The sequence below is a fragment of the Peromyscus eremicus genome, chromosome 1 (genome assembly GCF_949786415.1).
Source record: "Peromyscus eremicus chromosome 1, PerEre_H2_v1, whole genome shotgun sequence".
Taxonomy (NCBI): Eukaryota; Metazoa; Chordata; class Mammalia; order Rodentia; family Cricetidae; genus Peromyscus; species Peromyscus eremicus.
Genome location: NC_081416.1, coordinates 78,667,623 through 78,680,793, shown reverse-complemented (window position 1 = coordinate 78,680,793; position 13,171 = coordinate 78,667,623). Strand labels below are relative to the sequence as shown.

The window sequence follows — 13,171 nt, the reverse complement described above, 5'->3', positions numbered from 1 at the left end:
AACACTTGAAATTCAGGATAAAGTAGCAAAAGTCTTGCACTCATGATCTTCCCAGTTCATGTGCTTCTTGCCTGGCAATTGTCAACAATCTTCATTGTGTCCTCTTGGAAATTTGGCTCAGGGAGACCTGACGAAGAACGAACAGTGTGTGTGAGTAGACGGAGCTCTGGGCTTGACTCTGCCATGTGACTACAAAGAACTGAGTTTTCTCTAGACTTCAGCTCTCATAAATGAAAGCAGTGGGACCTTGCCTTCCAGAAATAAACAGAAAACTCTACTTGTGGTCAATCTCAACAGCTACAGCCTTCTTTCCCGACACCTTTCTTCTACCTCCTCTCCCTCACCTTCCTTTCCCTACTCTTCTTTCTTTTTTAAGAGCAGTTGGCCAGTTTCTGGGGCTCCTGGTGTCACTTCACTCTCCTTCCTTCAGTGTCACGGTACCCAGTACTCATCAGTTCATTCGTGTTGTAGTCCTGCAATGCAAGTGCTAACGACCCCATCTAATTGTTCCCAGTCTTCCTTCACCAATAAAAATCCCACCCCAGAATAACTGTGGAGATGCCACCAGGATCCCTCATCTCTGCCTCTGGTTCAGAGCAGGGACCTGGGTCATCTTAGAAAATCTCTGCAGATCCAGGGGTCAGTGTGCTCTGTTAGACACCCCAGAGCATCTTCCTACCAAGCAGGGCTCCATCTATTGAGCATGGTGATGCCCATGCTGATGTCCTCTTTCCCTTTCATGCACTGGTTGCTTTCAGCCCGACACTGAGAGTGCGATATAGTCATCAGTAATGATGTCTTATTGGAGTGTAAAGACTTTCTCATTTTGCTACTTTATCCTGAATTTCAAGTGTTTTGAAATTCACTTATTTTAGAGAGACCCAGTGGCCAAACATTCCCTGTAAATAACTGGGGCCATCTTCATCCTTATTTGTGAGATGAGAGATAGGGTAGACCACCTCATGTACAGGTCAGGCAGAGTAAGTTTCAGACTTTGCCATTGTGAGGACGAGACAACCTCTTGCCTTCCACATGGTGGATCCATGGTCAGGAGCACTGCTGGGTTCTGTTTTCTACTTCTATTCCATAAAACTCGCCTGAGGTGTTGGAAGATCACAGAGCTCTTGAAGTTTTGCTTGGAGACTCTGGCAATCTTTAAGCTAAGACAGGCCAGCAATAGAAGATCTTCAAGCAGGGGTTAATAGAGGTGTCTGTTCTCATCACTAACAAATACTTATGTGAGCTATGCTCTGCTAAGTGCTTCTCCCAGGTTATCTTCATTAAGCAGTCTTATGAAAGTGTTGCAAGGCCATGTGGACAGACGGCTCTTAGGCTTATTTGAAACTTCTCCCAATCTATCGTCAAGTCCTATTTCAAACATATTTATGGAAAATAAATCACCAAAACTGCTCAAGCAGGCTATGTCAGGTGCAAAGGTTTTGTGTTAGCTAGTCTCGTTGGTCAGTGTAAGTGGATTGAGAAGCACACCTCTGGCAGAACTTGTAAGAGCATTTCTGGAGAGGACTGACTGTGGGCAATGACCCATTGTGAACATGGCAACACCATTGTAAACGTGGCAACACCATTGTGAATGTGGTAACAGCATTCTACATGCTATAGGCCCAGAAGGAGTAAAATAAAAGGGAAGGAAGAAAGCCAACTTACATGGCTGTTTTCTCTCTCTCCTCCCCTCCCCCATCTCTGTCCCATTTTCTCTGTTGCTGTGTCTGTGTCTCTATTTGTCTCTGTCTCTCTGTCTCTGGATGTTGCAATATGAGATGCTGTGCTCTAGTAGGCCTTCTCCATCATGAGGAAACAATGAACCGGAACAATTCTTCCTCCTTTATGCTGTTTTCCTCAAGTATTTCCTCGAGCATCGTCACAGCAACAAAAGTCTGATTAACTCGGAAGGATTTATCTGTTATTGTGATAATTCACTCATGACCAGAGTGGCACAGAGGGCTGCTGGAGAATCCTAGGCATTGTTAGTGTTCTGTACAGCCTCAGTGTGGGAACAGGTACATTGTAATGCCTTCCGGCTTAGCTGTTCTCTAGTTGTGTGGCCTTATGTGATCATTTAATTTCCCTAAACCTCAATTTTGCTCATCTTTTAAAAAGTATATAAATATGATGCTCACTTCATGAGGTTGTTTGAGGATGGTGGTGTGTGGTAAATAAAACATTTATCATCTAAAGCCTCTGAAAACAGCTCCACCATCTTCACAAGGATGCTCTGTGTTGTCTCTCAATTGTACATTTGAGATGAGACACAGTGGGAAGTGGCCATGCTTATTTCTTTTTCTGGTCCTTTCCCATGCACTAGTGTGGAAAGGTTGTGGTAGCAGAGGGTGACCAAGCCACTGGGTTTCTCTGGGATTTCCAGGCATTGTCCATAGCACAGGAATGTATGTGTGGTGGTTTAAATGAAAACGGCCCCCAAAGGCCCATAGGAAATGGCACTATTAGGAGGTGTGGCCTAGTTGGAGTAGGTGTGGCTTTGTTGGAGGAAATGTGTTATGGGGTGAAGGGCTTTGAGGTCTCAGATACTCAAGCCAGGCCCAGTGTCTCACTCTCTTCCTGCTGCCTGCCAATACAGATATGGAACTCTGAGCTACCTCTCCAGCACCATGTCTGCCTGTGTGACTCCATGCTTCCTGCCATGACGATAATGGACCAAACCTCTGAACTGTCAGCTACTCCAGTTAAATGTTTCCTTATAAGAGTTGCTGTGGTCATGGTGTCTCTTCACAGCAATGGAAATCCTAACTAAGATACTACACAATCCCAAATAAAGCACAGACTGCAAAGAATGCTGCCATTTGTGTTTGAGGAGGGTGATATGAGCTTAGAGAGGGTTAACTTTCTGGGACTGACATAACAAAGTGCTCATGGGCAATGAACATTTATGTCTAACAGCTCTTGGGGCTGAAGACCAGAATCCAAGTGTTGTCTTCAGAATGTGTGCTCATGGCCTCCATTAGCACATACTCCTGGTATGTTTTCATTTTCTCATATGGACACCAGTCATGTTGGATGGATCCTTATGATCTAAATCAATCATAGTCAACCCTTTAAAGACTGTTCCTGAATACAGTCACACTGGGGCCTGAGAACTGTATCAAGTATCTTTCTCAGCTGCTTCTCCACCTTTTTAATTTTTTTGTTTTGGAGATACTATCTCTCACTGAACCTGGGACTCATAGATTTGGCTCTGCTGACTGGTCAGCAAGCCCCAGGGATCTTTCTGTCTCTGCCTCACCTTCCCCAGAGTTGGGATTTAATGTGTATACCATTATGCTTGGGCTTTTTTACCTAGCTGCTAGCAATTCACACCTAGGTCTCCATGTACTGACTGGGTCGTCTCCTCAGTCCTATGAGAGCCTTTTTAGCATAGATGCTCTTCATCCTATCCCCTTCTCCATGCAAGTGAAAGCTTTTGTTTTCTGCAGGGACACTACCTTCTCCATCACTTCCCTTTTGGTGGCTTTTGTGGCATACATAGTGACTTTTAACCAGAAAGTATATCTCAGCAGTAAAATGGTGCCAACTGCAATTCTCATAAGTTCAAATTAGGTGACTTTGGTCTTTCAAAAGCAAAAATAAGGCCACTTACCACCTCCATCCTGCTCAAAACCCTGCTCAAAACAGCCTTCTGAAGGCCCACTCCCTCTGACTTGCTCCCCATCTGCCCACCTTTCTACTCACTGACAGGGCTTCAGACTATTTCTTTGAAAATACAAGCAGTCTCCTCTGGGAACATCTGTACTTGCTATTCCTTCCATTTGTGTCTCCAACATTCTTGTGAAACCTTACCCCCATCACAGTGTTATTGAGAGGCAACATATACAGTAAGCCATTATGCTTTGAGGGCTCTGTCTTCAGTGGTGGGATAAGTGTTTATCCCTATCAAAGAGGCCAGAGAGCTTGCTTTCCTCTTCTACTTGGTGATAACAAAGCAAAACATGCACAATTGCATTTGTTTCATTTTGTGTTTTTGAGATAGAGTCTTGCTGTGTAGCCCAGGCTGGCCTGAAAGTCACAATCCTGCCTCACCCACCTGATTGCTGAGATCACAGGTGTGCAATACTACACCTTGCAAGTGTCCTATGTGTGTTAGAGAGCTAGCCTGCAGTGGGTGTCAAATCTGCTGGCACTTTGATCGTGGGATTCTCAATCTTCAGAATTCTGAGCATTTTTACTGCGCATAATTCACACTAAGTGTTTTCTTACAGCAGCCAGACCACACCAAGTCAGAATTCTATTCCTTCGTGTTATTTTACAGATGTCTCATCATCTAGATTGGACCAGAATGCTACTTCCTCACCCCTGACAGAAAGGGTTTCCCTTAGGATCTTGGCCATGTGAGCCACCACACTGAAGTTCTTCTGCCACTTCTAGGTGGCAGGAGAAATTTTGTAGGTCAGTCTGTCAGTCATTCATTTATTGAGATCCTCACTTGGTACCAGATGTTGTGGATTACAAGACGAACAATACAGGTCTCTCTTTACCAAAGACATTCCTATTTGGTAGTGTAAAGTCAGCTAGGAAGTTTGCAAATATTCACAGACTGTAAGGAAGTGCTTGCAAGGCATCGTTGTAGAACCAGCCACCCTGTGCTGGATTGTCTCATGTGGCCCAAAGATTCTTTCAGGAGTTCCTACCTGACTGTGTGGCTTGCCTGGTTCTCAAATAGGGACAGTGGGGTAGTGCACTTCTTTCTTGATCACAGATTGCAATTCAGTTTTATTAAAATTATCTTGAAGTATCAGGCTGCTTCTTGTCCAATATTAAGCACAATATTCTTGGTGATGGAGAAGGAGGATAGCCTATTAAGTCTTTCTTTCCTTAGCCTTCTTGGATTTAAGAAAAGGGAAATGCCTAAAATAACCATCAAAAGCAAGTCTTTATTTAATTAGAGGAGAAAGACAATAAAAGCAAGAAGGCATCCTGCGGAGAATTAATGTAGATCCCCAGCCCAGCAGTAACCATTATATATTCATGTTGCTGTGTCTTCAACATTCTAAACCATCTGCTGAATTTGTTAGAAACCACAAATATGCACCTGACACTGGATCATTGAATGTGCACGTGTTTCTTTAGGGTTGTCTAGTCACATACATTTATTATAAAATGTCTCGGGAAGCATGAAGAAGAGAGAATTTGTGTGGGACAAGCAGGGGAAAGCATAGGTTTGATAACAGTTTAATTACTTGAATATAACAACAAGGATGAATCCTTCTCACAAGGAGAGTATCTCTGTTCTTGAGACTTCACTCCAAAATACTGCTGGTTCTCAGTTGAGATATGAGCTTGTTAAGGACTAAATTATGGGCTCTCAAAATTGATTTCTCAGAACTCTAGCCACCAAAGCAATGCATTTGGAGATGGGGTTTTGAGGGTTTAGGTCCTCATGGCAGGGTTTGTGCCCTTGTAAGAAAAAGCACATAGGGATGTACTCAAAGGAATCTAAGTCTGTATACTATGGAGACACCTGCACATGAATGTTTACTGTTTCTCTATGCGTAATAGCTAAATCACAGAAACAGCATATGTCCATCAACACATAAATGGATAAAGATAATGTAGCATAAATACAGAAAGGGGTTTTATTCACTCATAAGTAAGAGCAAAATGACAACATTTGCAGGAAAATGGATGGAAATAGACATCATCATATTAAACAAAATATGCCAGATTCAGAAAGAAAAGCATAGTATGTTTTCTCAAATATTCAAAATCTCTCTCTCTCTCTCTCTCTCTCTCTCTCTCTCTCTCTCTCTCTCACACACACACACACACACACACACACACACACACACACACACACGAGTGAGGACTTCTGGGTAAAAGAAACCCTTGACTGAAGATGTCTTTGTGAAACTGGCCCTCCAGCACTGGGGTAAAAAGGCAGGTCCAGCAGTGCATATCTGCAACTCCGGCACTGGGGAGGGAGGGAAGGCTGGCCCCTGGGCCTTACTGGTCAGCAAGGCTAGCCAGTGGCGTACAATGAATTTGTACAAAGAATAGACACAGGAAGTCTGTCTGTCATGAGAGCACATAAGAATGTGGCTATCTGCTTGGAGTCCTCAGTAGAACTGATGTTTGTGTCCTGCTCTCAGCCTGCCAGGCTCCAGAGCCATGAGAAGATGGATCTACTCTATAAGGCACACTGTCTTTGGAATTTGTTTATAGTGGCCTAAGCTGAAATGACAGAGCTCAGGTCGGCAAATGCTTACACGGTATCCTCCATACATCAGGCAGTGTGTAAGTCCTGAGGGAAAGGGCTGAAAGATTTGGTCAATGCCTTTAGGGAACTCACACTTCAGTAGAAGAGCCTGTGAATGAGAACACATTGCCATATAGCTGATCCTCTTGAACTCAATTCTATCCTCTCTTTTCATAGGACAGCATAATGGGTCAGTTGAGCCTTCCCAAACACATGTGCAAACCTAGTGTGGATGTGATTTGTTTGTCCCTGAAAGTGTGTACGTATAACTAAGGTAAGACTCTCAATATGAGGCCTTCTGGATTTAGGGTAGGTGCTAAGTCCAGTGACTGTCACCTGTAGAATATTATTTTAAGATGAGTTACATTTGTTTATGCTGTGAAACATTTATTTAATGATGCAAAGATGTGTTGCATTATTTTATGTTGTGTTTGTTAATTCTGTGAGGCTGTTACTTTGCCTATCTTAAAACACCTGATGGTCTAATAAAGAGCTGAACGGTCAATAACAAGGCAGTAGAAAGCAGAGGTGTGATTGGCAGCCAGAAAGAATTAATAGAAGGGAAAATCTGGAAGGAGGAAGAAGAAAGAGCAAGAGAACAAAGAGAGCAGGATTCTAGGATATATATATATATATATATATATGAAAAAGCCCTGAGACAAAAGGTAGATGAGATAATTTAAGTTAAAAAAAGCTGTCTAGCAACAAGCCAAGCTAAGGCCTGGCATTTATAATTAAGAATAAGCCTCTACGTGTGATTTATTTGGGAGCTGGGTGGTAGCTCCCCTACCCAAAAAAAGTAAAACAACTGAAGTCACTCTTAGGAAAGAGAGGAAGGGCAGGGAGATTTGAGGGACTCAGATATGCAAAGTTGAGAGCCACAGAGAGGCTAGAGGGAAAGGAAGCACTGACGAGCCAAGGGACACTGAGGACATCTACCACCCAAGAGATTGTTGATCAAAGCGACTCACTGGCACCTACACTGTGGTCCCGGGTGGCCTCAGGCGCCAAACCCTTGTTCCCCACTGAGTGGCGCTGTTTTAAGAGGCTTGAGGAACCTTGGGAGTGGGTAGCTGGGGAAGAAGGTCACCCGTGGTTCTTTAAGAATGCTTTAGACTCCAAGCTCTTCCTGCCTCTTCTTTCAGTAGTGGTCTGCCCTGACCGTAAGCAGCCTTCACCACATCCTTCTGGGGCCACGCCTTCCCCACCATGGTGGACTGAACCCTCTGAAACCGGTTTGGAATACATCTTTTCATCCCTAAGTTGCTTCTGTGAGGCATTCTGCCAAAATGACGCAAAACTAACAAGTACCACTGCCAACACTTTGCATGCCAGAGGGGGAATAATTTTCTGTTGATTAAGGCACTAGCTTTGCGGCACCATGCTATAGCAAACTCATCTCAGGGTGAAACCGCCCTGGTCTGCCCGCTGAGCTCCGCCAGCTGGCCTGCCTCCTTGGCGCTGCTTCCCACAGCCTCGGTGCTTGACTGTTTTGTTTAGTGAGATCCATTGCTTTTGCTCTCAACATAATGAGGCCAGCCATAATGGTTTCTTTTGTAATTAAGCAATTTCATTAACATTATACAAACCAACAAAGTATAAATATATATAAAAAAGGAAGAGCTGCATCTTGAAACCTAATTGAACATTCAGATAAAGGGATAGGGGCTGGAAAGACAGACATTAGATTACTGTCATTAAGAAATTTCTGTCCTATAATATTTTGCTCTTGGATTATTTCTCAAATATGTCTTTAGTGCCTACTCTTCTTCTGAGCACCTGTAGGCATGGCCTTCCAAGTGTGGTTCGTATCAGGGGGTAGAAGTGTAATTCCCAATCTTTCATTTTGGGGATTGAACCTTATGCATGCTAAACATGTTCCCTGCCACTGAGCAAAATCCCTAGCCTAAAAAAGTAGGTGATTTTATTTTGTGTGTTTTTGAGATCGGTTCCCAGATGACCATGCTGGTTTCAGACTTGCTGGCTGAGGATAACCTTGAACTCTGATCCTCCTGCCTCCACTTTGCGAGTGTAAGAATTACAGGCATGACCCACACACATGATTTTTTTGTCCTATATCAAAATATCGGTGATTATATATATATATATATATATATATATATATATATATATATATTTACTATTCATGCTAAAATAAAATGTGTGAGGCAGGCATAGTTTTAAATTTCAGTTGACTCACTTGATTAATCTAGTATTAGTCCTTATTGCGTCAGATGAGGACTATAATGGTTATGATATTAAAAAATAATAAGTAAATCACACTGAATGTATATGACGTGCCAGACATGTTTCTGTGCCCATTTTCTGTTTTCATTCATCTAGTGTTCACTACAGCTCTGTGATGTAACTAGAATGATGCCAACATTTGTTATTTAACACAGGGCAGGGGGGCAGTGCCTCAGAAGGGACCTTACCTGGAAACATCCAAGTACCTTGTTGGGATTTGAGACATTTTAGGCAAGGTGACCCACTTCTTGGTATTGATGAGTTGAGCTCTTCTGGGTGACCCTATGGTAACTAGAGAGTGACCAGAGCAGAGTGAGTACCTCATGTCCCTGAAAACTAGAGGAAATTGCACTCACCAAGGGCTCTTATTGCAATTTTTGTAAAGCTGGGGCTGACAAAAGAGCCACTTGTCCACCAGGCCACAAACCTGGTCCTGGTTGAACACCAGGGAGTGAAATTTACCTGCAGGGAAGAGGTGGGGCCCTGGCTGCAAATTCTCCATCTGGGATTACATTCTGAATCCCCACTGTGTCTAACCTGGGCTACATTCCTCCTTTGTACCTCACCTTACTCATTCACTAAATGAGGATAGAAACCCAACAGGGTGGCTCATGCCTTGGATTTCAGCACTTGGGAGACTGTGGTAGGAGGCTCATGAGTTTGAGACTCTAGCCTAGGCTACGTAGAGAGTTCTAGGCTAACCCTGACTATGAAACTCTATTTCAAAAATACAAGCCCAAACAAACCGCACCACACCAAACCAAGTCAAACCAAACCAAACTAAATCAAACCACACCATCAGCAACAAAACACCAAACAGAATGGGGATGGTAATGAACTTATGGCTACATAAGGTGGGGTTAAATGAGTTAACATATGATTATTCTAGAGCCTTGCCAGCAGAGAGTGAGTACCGCAGAGGTGCTAGCTGACTTTTCCTCACTCTCACTTTCTGGCTCACTCACTCACTCACTCACTCACTCACTCACTCACTCATCCATTCACTATGTCATTCTACAATTATTGGCCCAGAATCACTTGAGGGCTCTGGTTCTCAACCTGTGGGTTGTGACCCTTTCGGCAAACTTCTGTCTGTGGAAATATTTACATTATGATTCATAACACTAGCAAAATTACAGTTATGAAGTAGTGACAACAATAATTTTATGGTTGGGGTTGGTCACCACAGCATGAGGAACTGTATGAAAGGGTCACAGCATCGGGAAGGTTGAGAGCCACTGATGTAGGGGGCCCCTTTGCAGCTGCCTCAGATACATAGTTGGGTATTACTTCTATGTGAACCACATTCCAAATGTTTCCAAAGGGACCTTTGCCTCAAACTTTTGACATTCACAACAGCCCAAGCTGTCAGGAAGAACAAGCAGTTTAAATATCTATACAAGAAGTTCTTGCAGTTTTTGGGGAAAATTCCTGAAAAGTAGCAAAGAAAAAAAAATTAACCACAATTTTACCACTCATGCATGGCAACTATTTACATTTTAATGACTTTCCTTGAGGCTTTTTTATGCATAGTTTTTTTGCATAATTATATCCATTCTCTCTGTGCAGTTTTTATCCTTTTTCAGTTATTATTATATCATAAGCACTTTCCACGTGGTGCGTCGTTCTTTGCAAACATGAACATTGCGTCTTATACCTCCATAATGTTCCACACAAGGATTGTGGCATGGATTATTTAACCAAACATTTAAGTTGAAGTTTTTTCTTCCTATCACTTATGCTATTTTAATATTGATCTTGCAGCACAAGAAGCTCCCCCTCCTGCTCTTCCCAAACCGACTCCTGGTGCTTTGGTTTATTTTATTAAGCTGTACTCGCCAGTATGTAATTACTGGATCAAAGAATATGCCCGTCTTAAGGCATCCAATACACGCCTACAGTTCTCTTACAAAGCCTCTGCTAGTTTACACTGGGATATGCAGCTCAGGAAAATACCCATTTTTGCCATGGTTAACATACCTGTTACGATTTTAAAACACTAGCTAATTTGGGAGGCACTTAATGCTGTTGTTTCTTTCTGCAGGTCTTTGATTAGCAGAGATATTAAAACATTTCCCGTGTTTGTTAAGCAACAGCATTTTCTTTTTGTGGAAAGGTCATTTGTGTCCTCTCTCCACTCATCTGTGGACTTCTTTGTTTTTCTTTAAGATTCGTATTAATTTGAATATATAAATTCAGAGTTCCTTTGTGTTACAGGTGCATCAATGTGTCTACCCGATTACTGTTTGCCTTTTAAGTTTGATCAAGATTTCTGTGTTCCTAAGATGTAATTTTTTTTTTGTAATCACATCTGCCCATCGTTCCCTTATTGATGTTTTAATCTTTGCTCAATCTAGACATTCTTTCTCTTTCCAGAACCTTGATAAATATTCATTTCTAACTGTTTATAGTTCGTTTATGCTTTGATTTAACAAAAACAACTCTTTGATCTGTCTGGGATTTGTTTTAGCACATGATTTTGAAGGGAGTTTTCCCCTGACTAACCAATTGTCCCAGTGTAATTTTTTGAAAATCTTGTTTGCCTTGTATTGTCATATATTAAATATTCCTCTGTATGGAGACGTTATCCAAACTATCTGCTATGTCAAGTTGAAACATACCGTAGTTTAAATCCATGTCTTTTCAGAAACTGTCCTTGCATGTTTTGAGGTTCAGGGAAATCTTCCGTGTGTGATGAACTCCCTGTCTTTCCTTTTCCTGTGAGGCTCAGGGGGAAAACGGAGCAAAGACAAACAATGGTGCCAATGAAATCAGCACCAAGACTGAGACTCAAACCCTCTCCAGCAAACCTCACGTGCTCTGCTCTGATGCTCGCTCCTTGAAGATGAGTTTGTGTTCAGCTGTTCTTCCTGTGACCCTCACTTCTCCACCTGCAATTCCATTTGGAGTGGGAGCCTGGGTAGAAAGGCCCTTCTTAGGGATGGGTTCATTTTTCACCTTCACTGTAGGTCTCTTGTGCAACAAGAGCCTGCCCCATTTCTCCCGTTATCTCTTCCCCAGTTCCCGCCTTTCCTCTCCTACTCAAGGAACACATTGAGGTGCGTTCTGCTCTGTTTAGTTTTCTTCCTTTTGAGACAAAGTCTCGTCTGTCTTTGTCTGGCATCGAACTTATTGTGCATCCATGGACAACAGATCCTTCTGCTTCCACAGCCTGGGTGCTGCAAGTACAGGTTGCAATCCTATTTCTGGTTTTATCCGGTGCTGGGGGCCAAACCTAGGGTTTCCTGGGTGCTAGGCAAGCTCTCTGCCGACTAAGCCATATCCCAAGATCCCTGATCTGGCATATCAGAGGGTTTCATATCTTCCCGATGAGAGATAGATGCTCCCCCGCAAGGTCAAATGTTTATACTTCAATCCTTTGAATGCAGTCTTATCTAGTTCCTTCCAGGTCTGATGATTTTTACATGTTTGTTATTTCTAATCTTGTCCATGAAATTTCAGGTCCTTTATTATACACAGGGATACTAGGCAGAGCTAAATTAGGATACAGAAGCCCTCTTAGGAAGTAGGGAGGAAGACCAGGCATCTGTTATAGAAGAAAAGCTCCTTAGTCCACCCCAGTGCAACTTCAGGTGGACAAAACATTAAAGGAGAAAAGTTCAACATACCTAATGTCAATGACACTGACCAACGGAGCATTAGAACATGGGAAATGACTGTTGCAGGCGAACTCACACACACATTCTCTCAGCCAGCTAGAGAAGCTCCTGAGTCCAGATTCTAAAAGGGTCATAATTCATCAGAACACACAGTCTGTATGAAATCTGAGTGGACTATAGCTCTGTGGATTGCTGTCACCAAAGACTCCATGAGTAGAAAATTTTCTGGTGAGGGTTCATTCATTCATTCGTTTGACAAATATCAGCTCTATTATAATCATTATTTCCGTTCTAAGAATTCATGATCCAATGTTGAAATCAACCTAGTCTAGTGGAGGAGGCAAGTGTGACCAAGTCAATAGGAAGAGGCAGGTCACACAACACACTATTTCTCCTTTGCTTTTCTCAGCTGTCTGCCTTAACAGTTATGGGTAAAATGTGGGGCTCCATTCTGGTTGTGGTTTACAGATCATCTAGTGGTACTGCATTCCACACAGGCAACGCCGTTGGAAGCTGTGGGATGATAGTGTCGTGTGGCTCTTTTATAAATATGTTTCTGCTCCTCACTGTTGCTTGAGAAAGAATGGCTTTGCACCCACTGGGAATCTGGATTTGAGGTCTTTTGTTAATAAAACAACCAAATGACAGATAACTGTGCAGCAGTTTTCCCCACATGAGATCAGAGAAACTGGAGGCTCCCAGGGCAGCACTGGTTCTTTGCCTATAGCTTTAATATGTTGGCTTGTGAAGCATCTTATTTTCTTCCTGCACGAGAATTAAAAGAAGGGAAAAGGTGAACTTTTCAGGAAGGAGGTTTTAAGATTACAAGTGCTTTATGGACATTGAGAAAGGTGGGGGAATTCTTAATTACAAGCCACCATCTCTTGACTTCTTATTTGATTCAGTAAGTCTTTGGCATAGCTCATTACTGGCATTTTCCCTGTGTTTTACAGATAGTAGACCTAAAATGAAAATTTTTTTAATGAGGCACTCTGGCAGATTCTGAAGATAGAAGAAACGACCACCATCAGCTTTATAATTTAGTGCAGAGGACAGCTTGTGAATAGCTAGCTCTAAT

The 13,171-nt window shown here is 42.6% G+C and overlaps 1 long non-coding RNA gene across 1 annotated transcript; it reads right to left on the bottom strand.

The window, feature by feature from the left end:
* Positions 1-34: 34 nt before the first annotated feature.
* LOC131899678 (uncharacterized) lies at positions 35-12,200 on the bottom strand. Its single transcript, XR_009376113.1, has 3 exons — positions 12,103-12,200; positions 1,019-1,160; positions 35-127 (listed from the first exon to the last, which is right to left on the bottom strand). It is a non-coding gene; the product is annotated as an uncharacterized LOC131899678 (long non-coding RNA).
* Between the last annotated feature and the right edge of the window lie 971 nt (positions 12,201-13,171).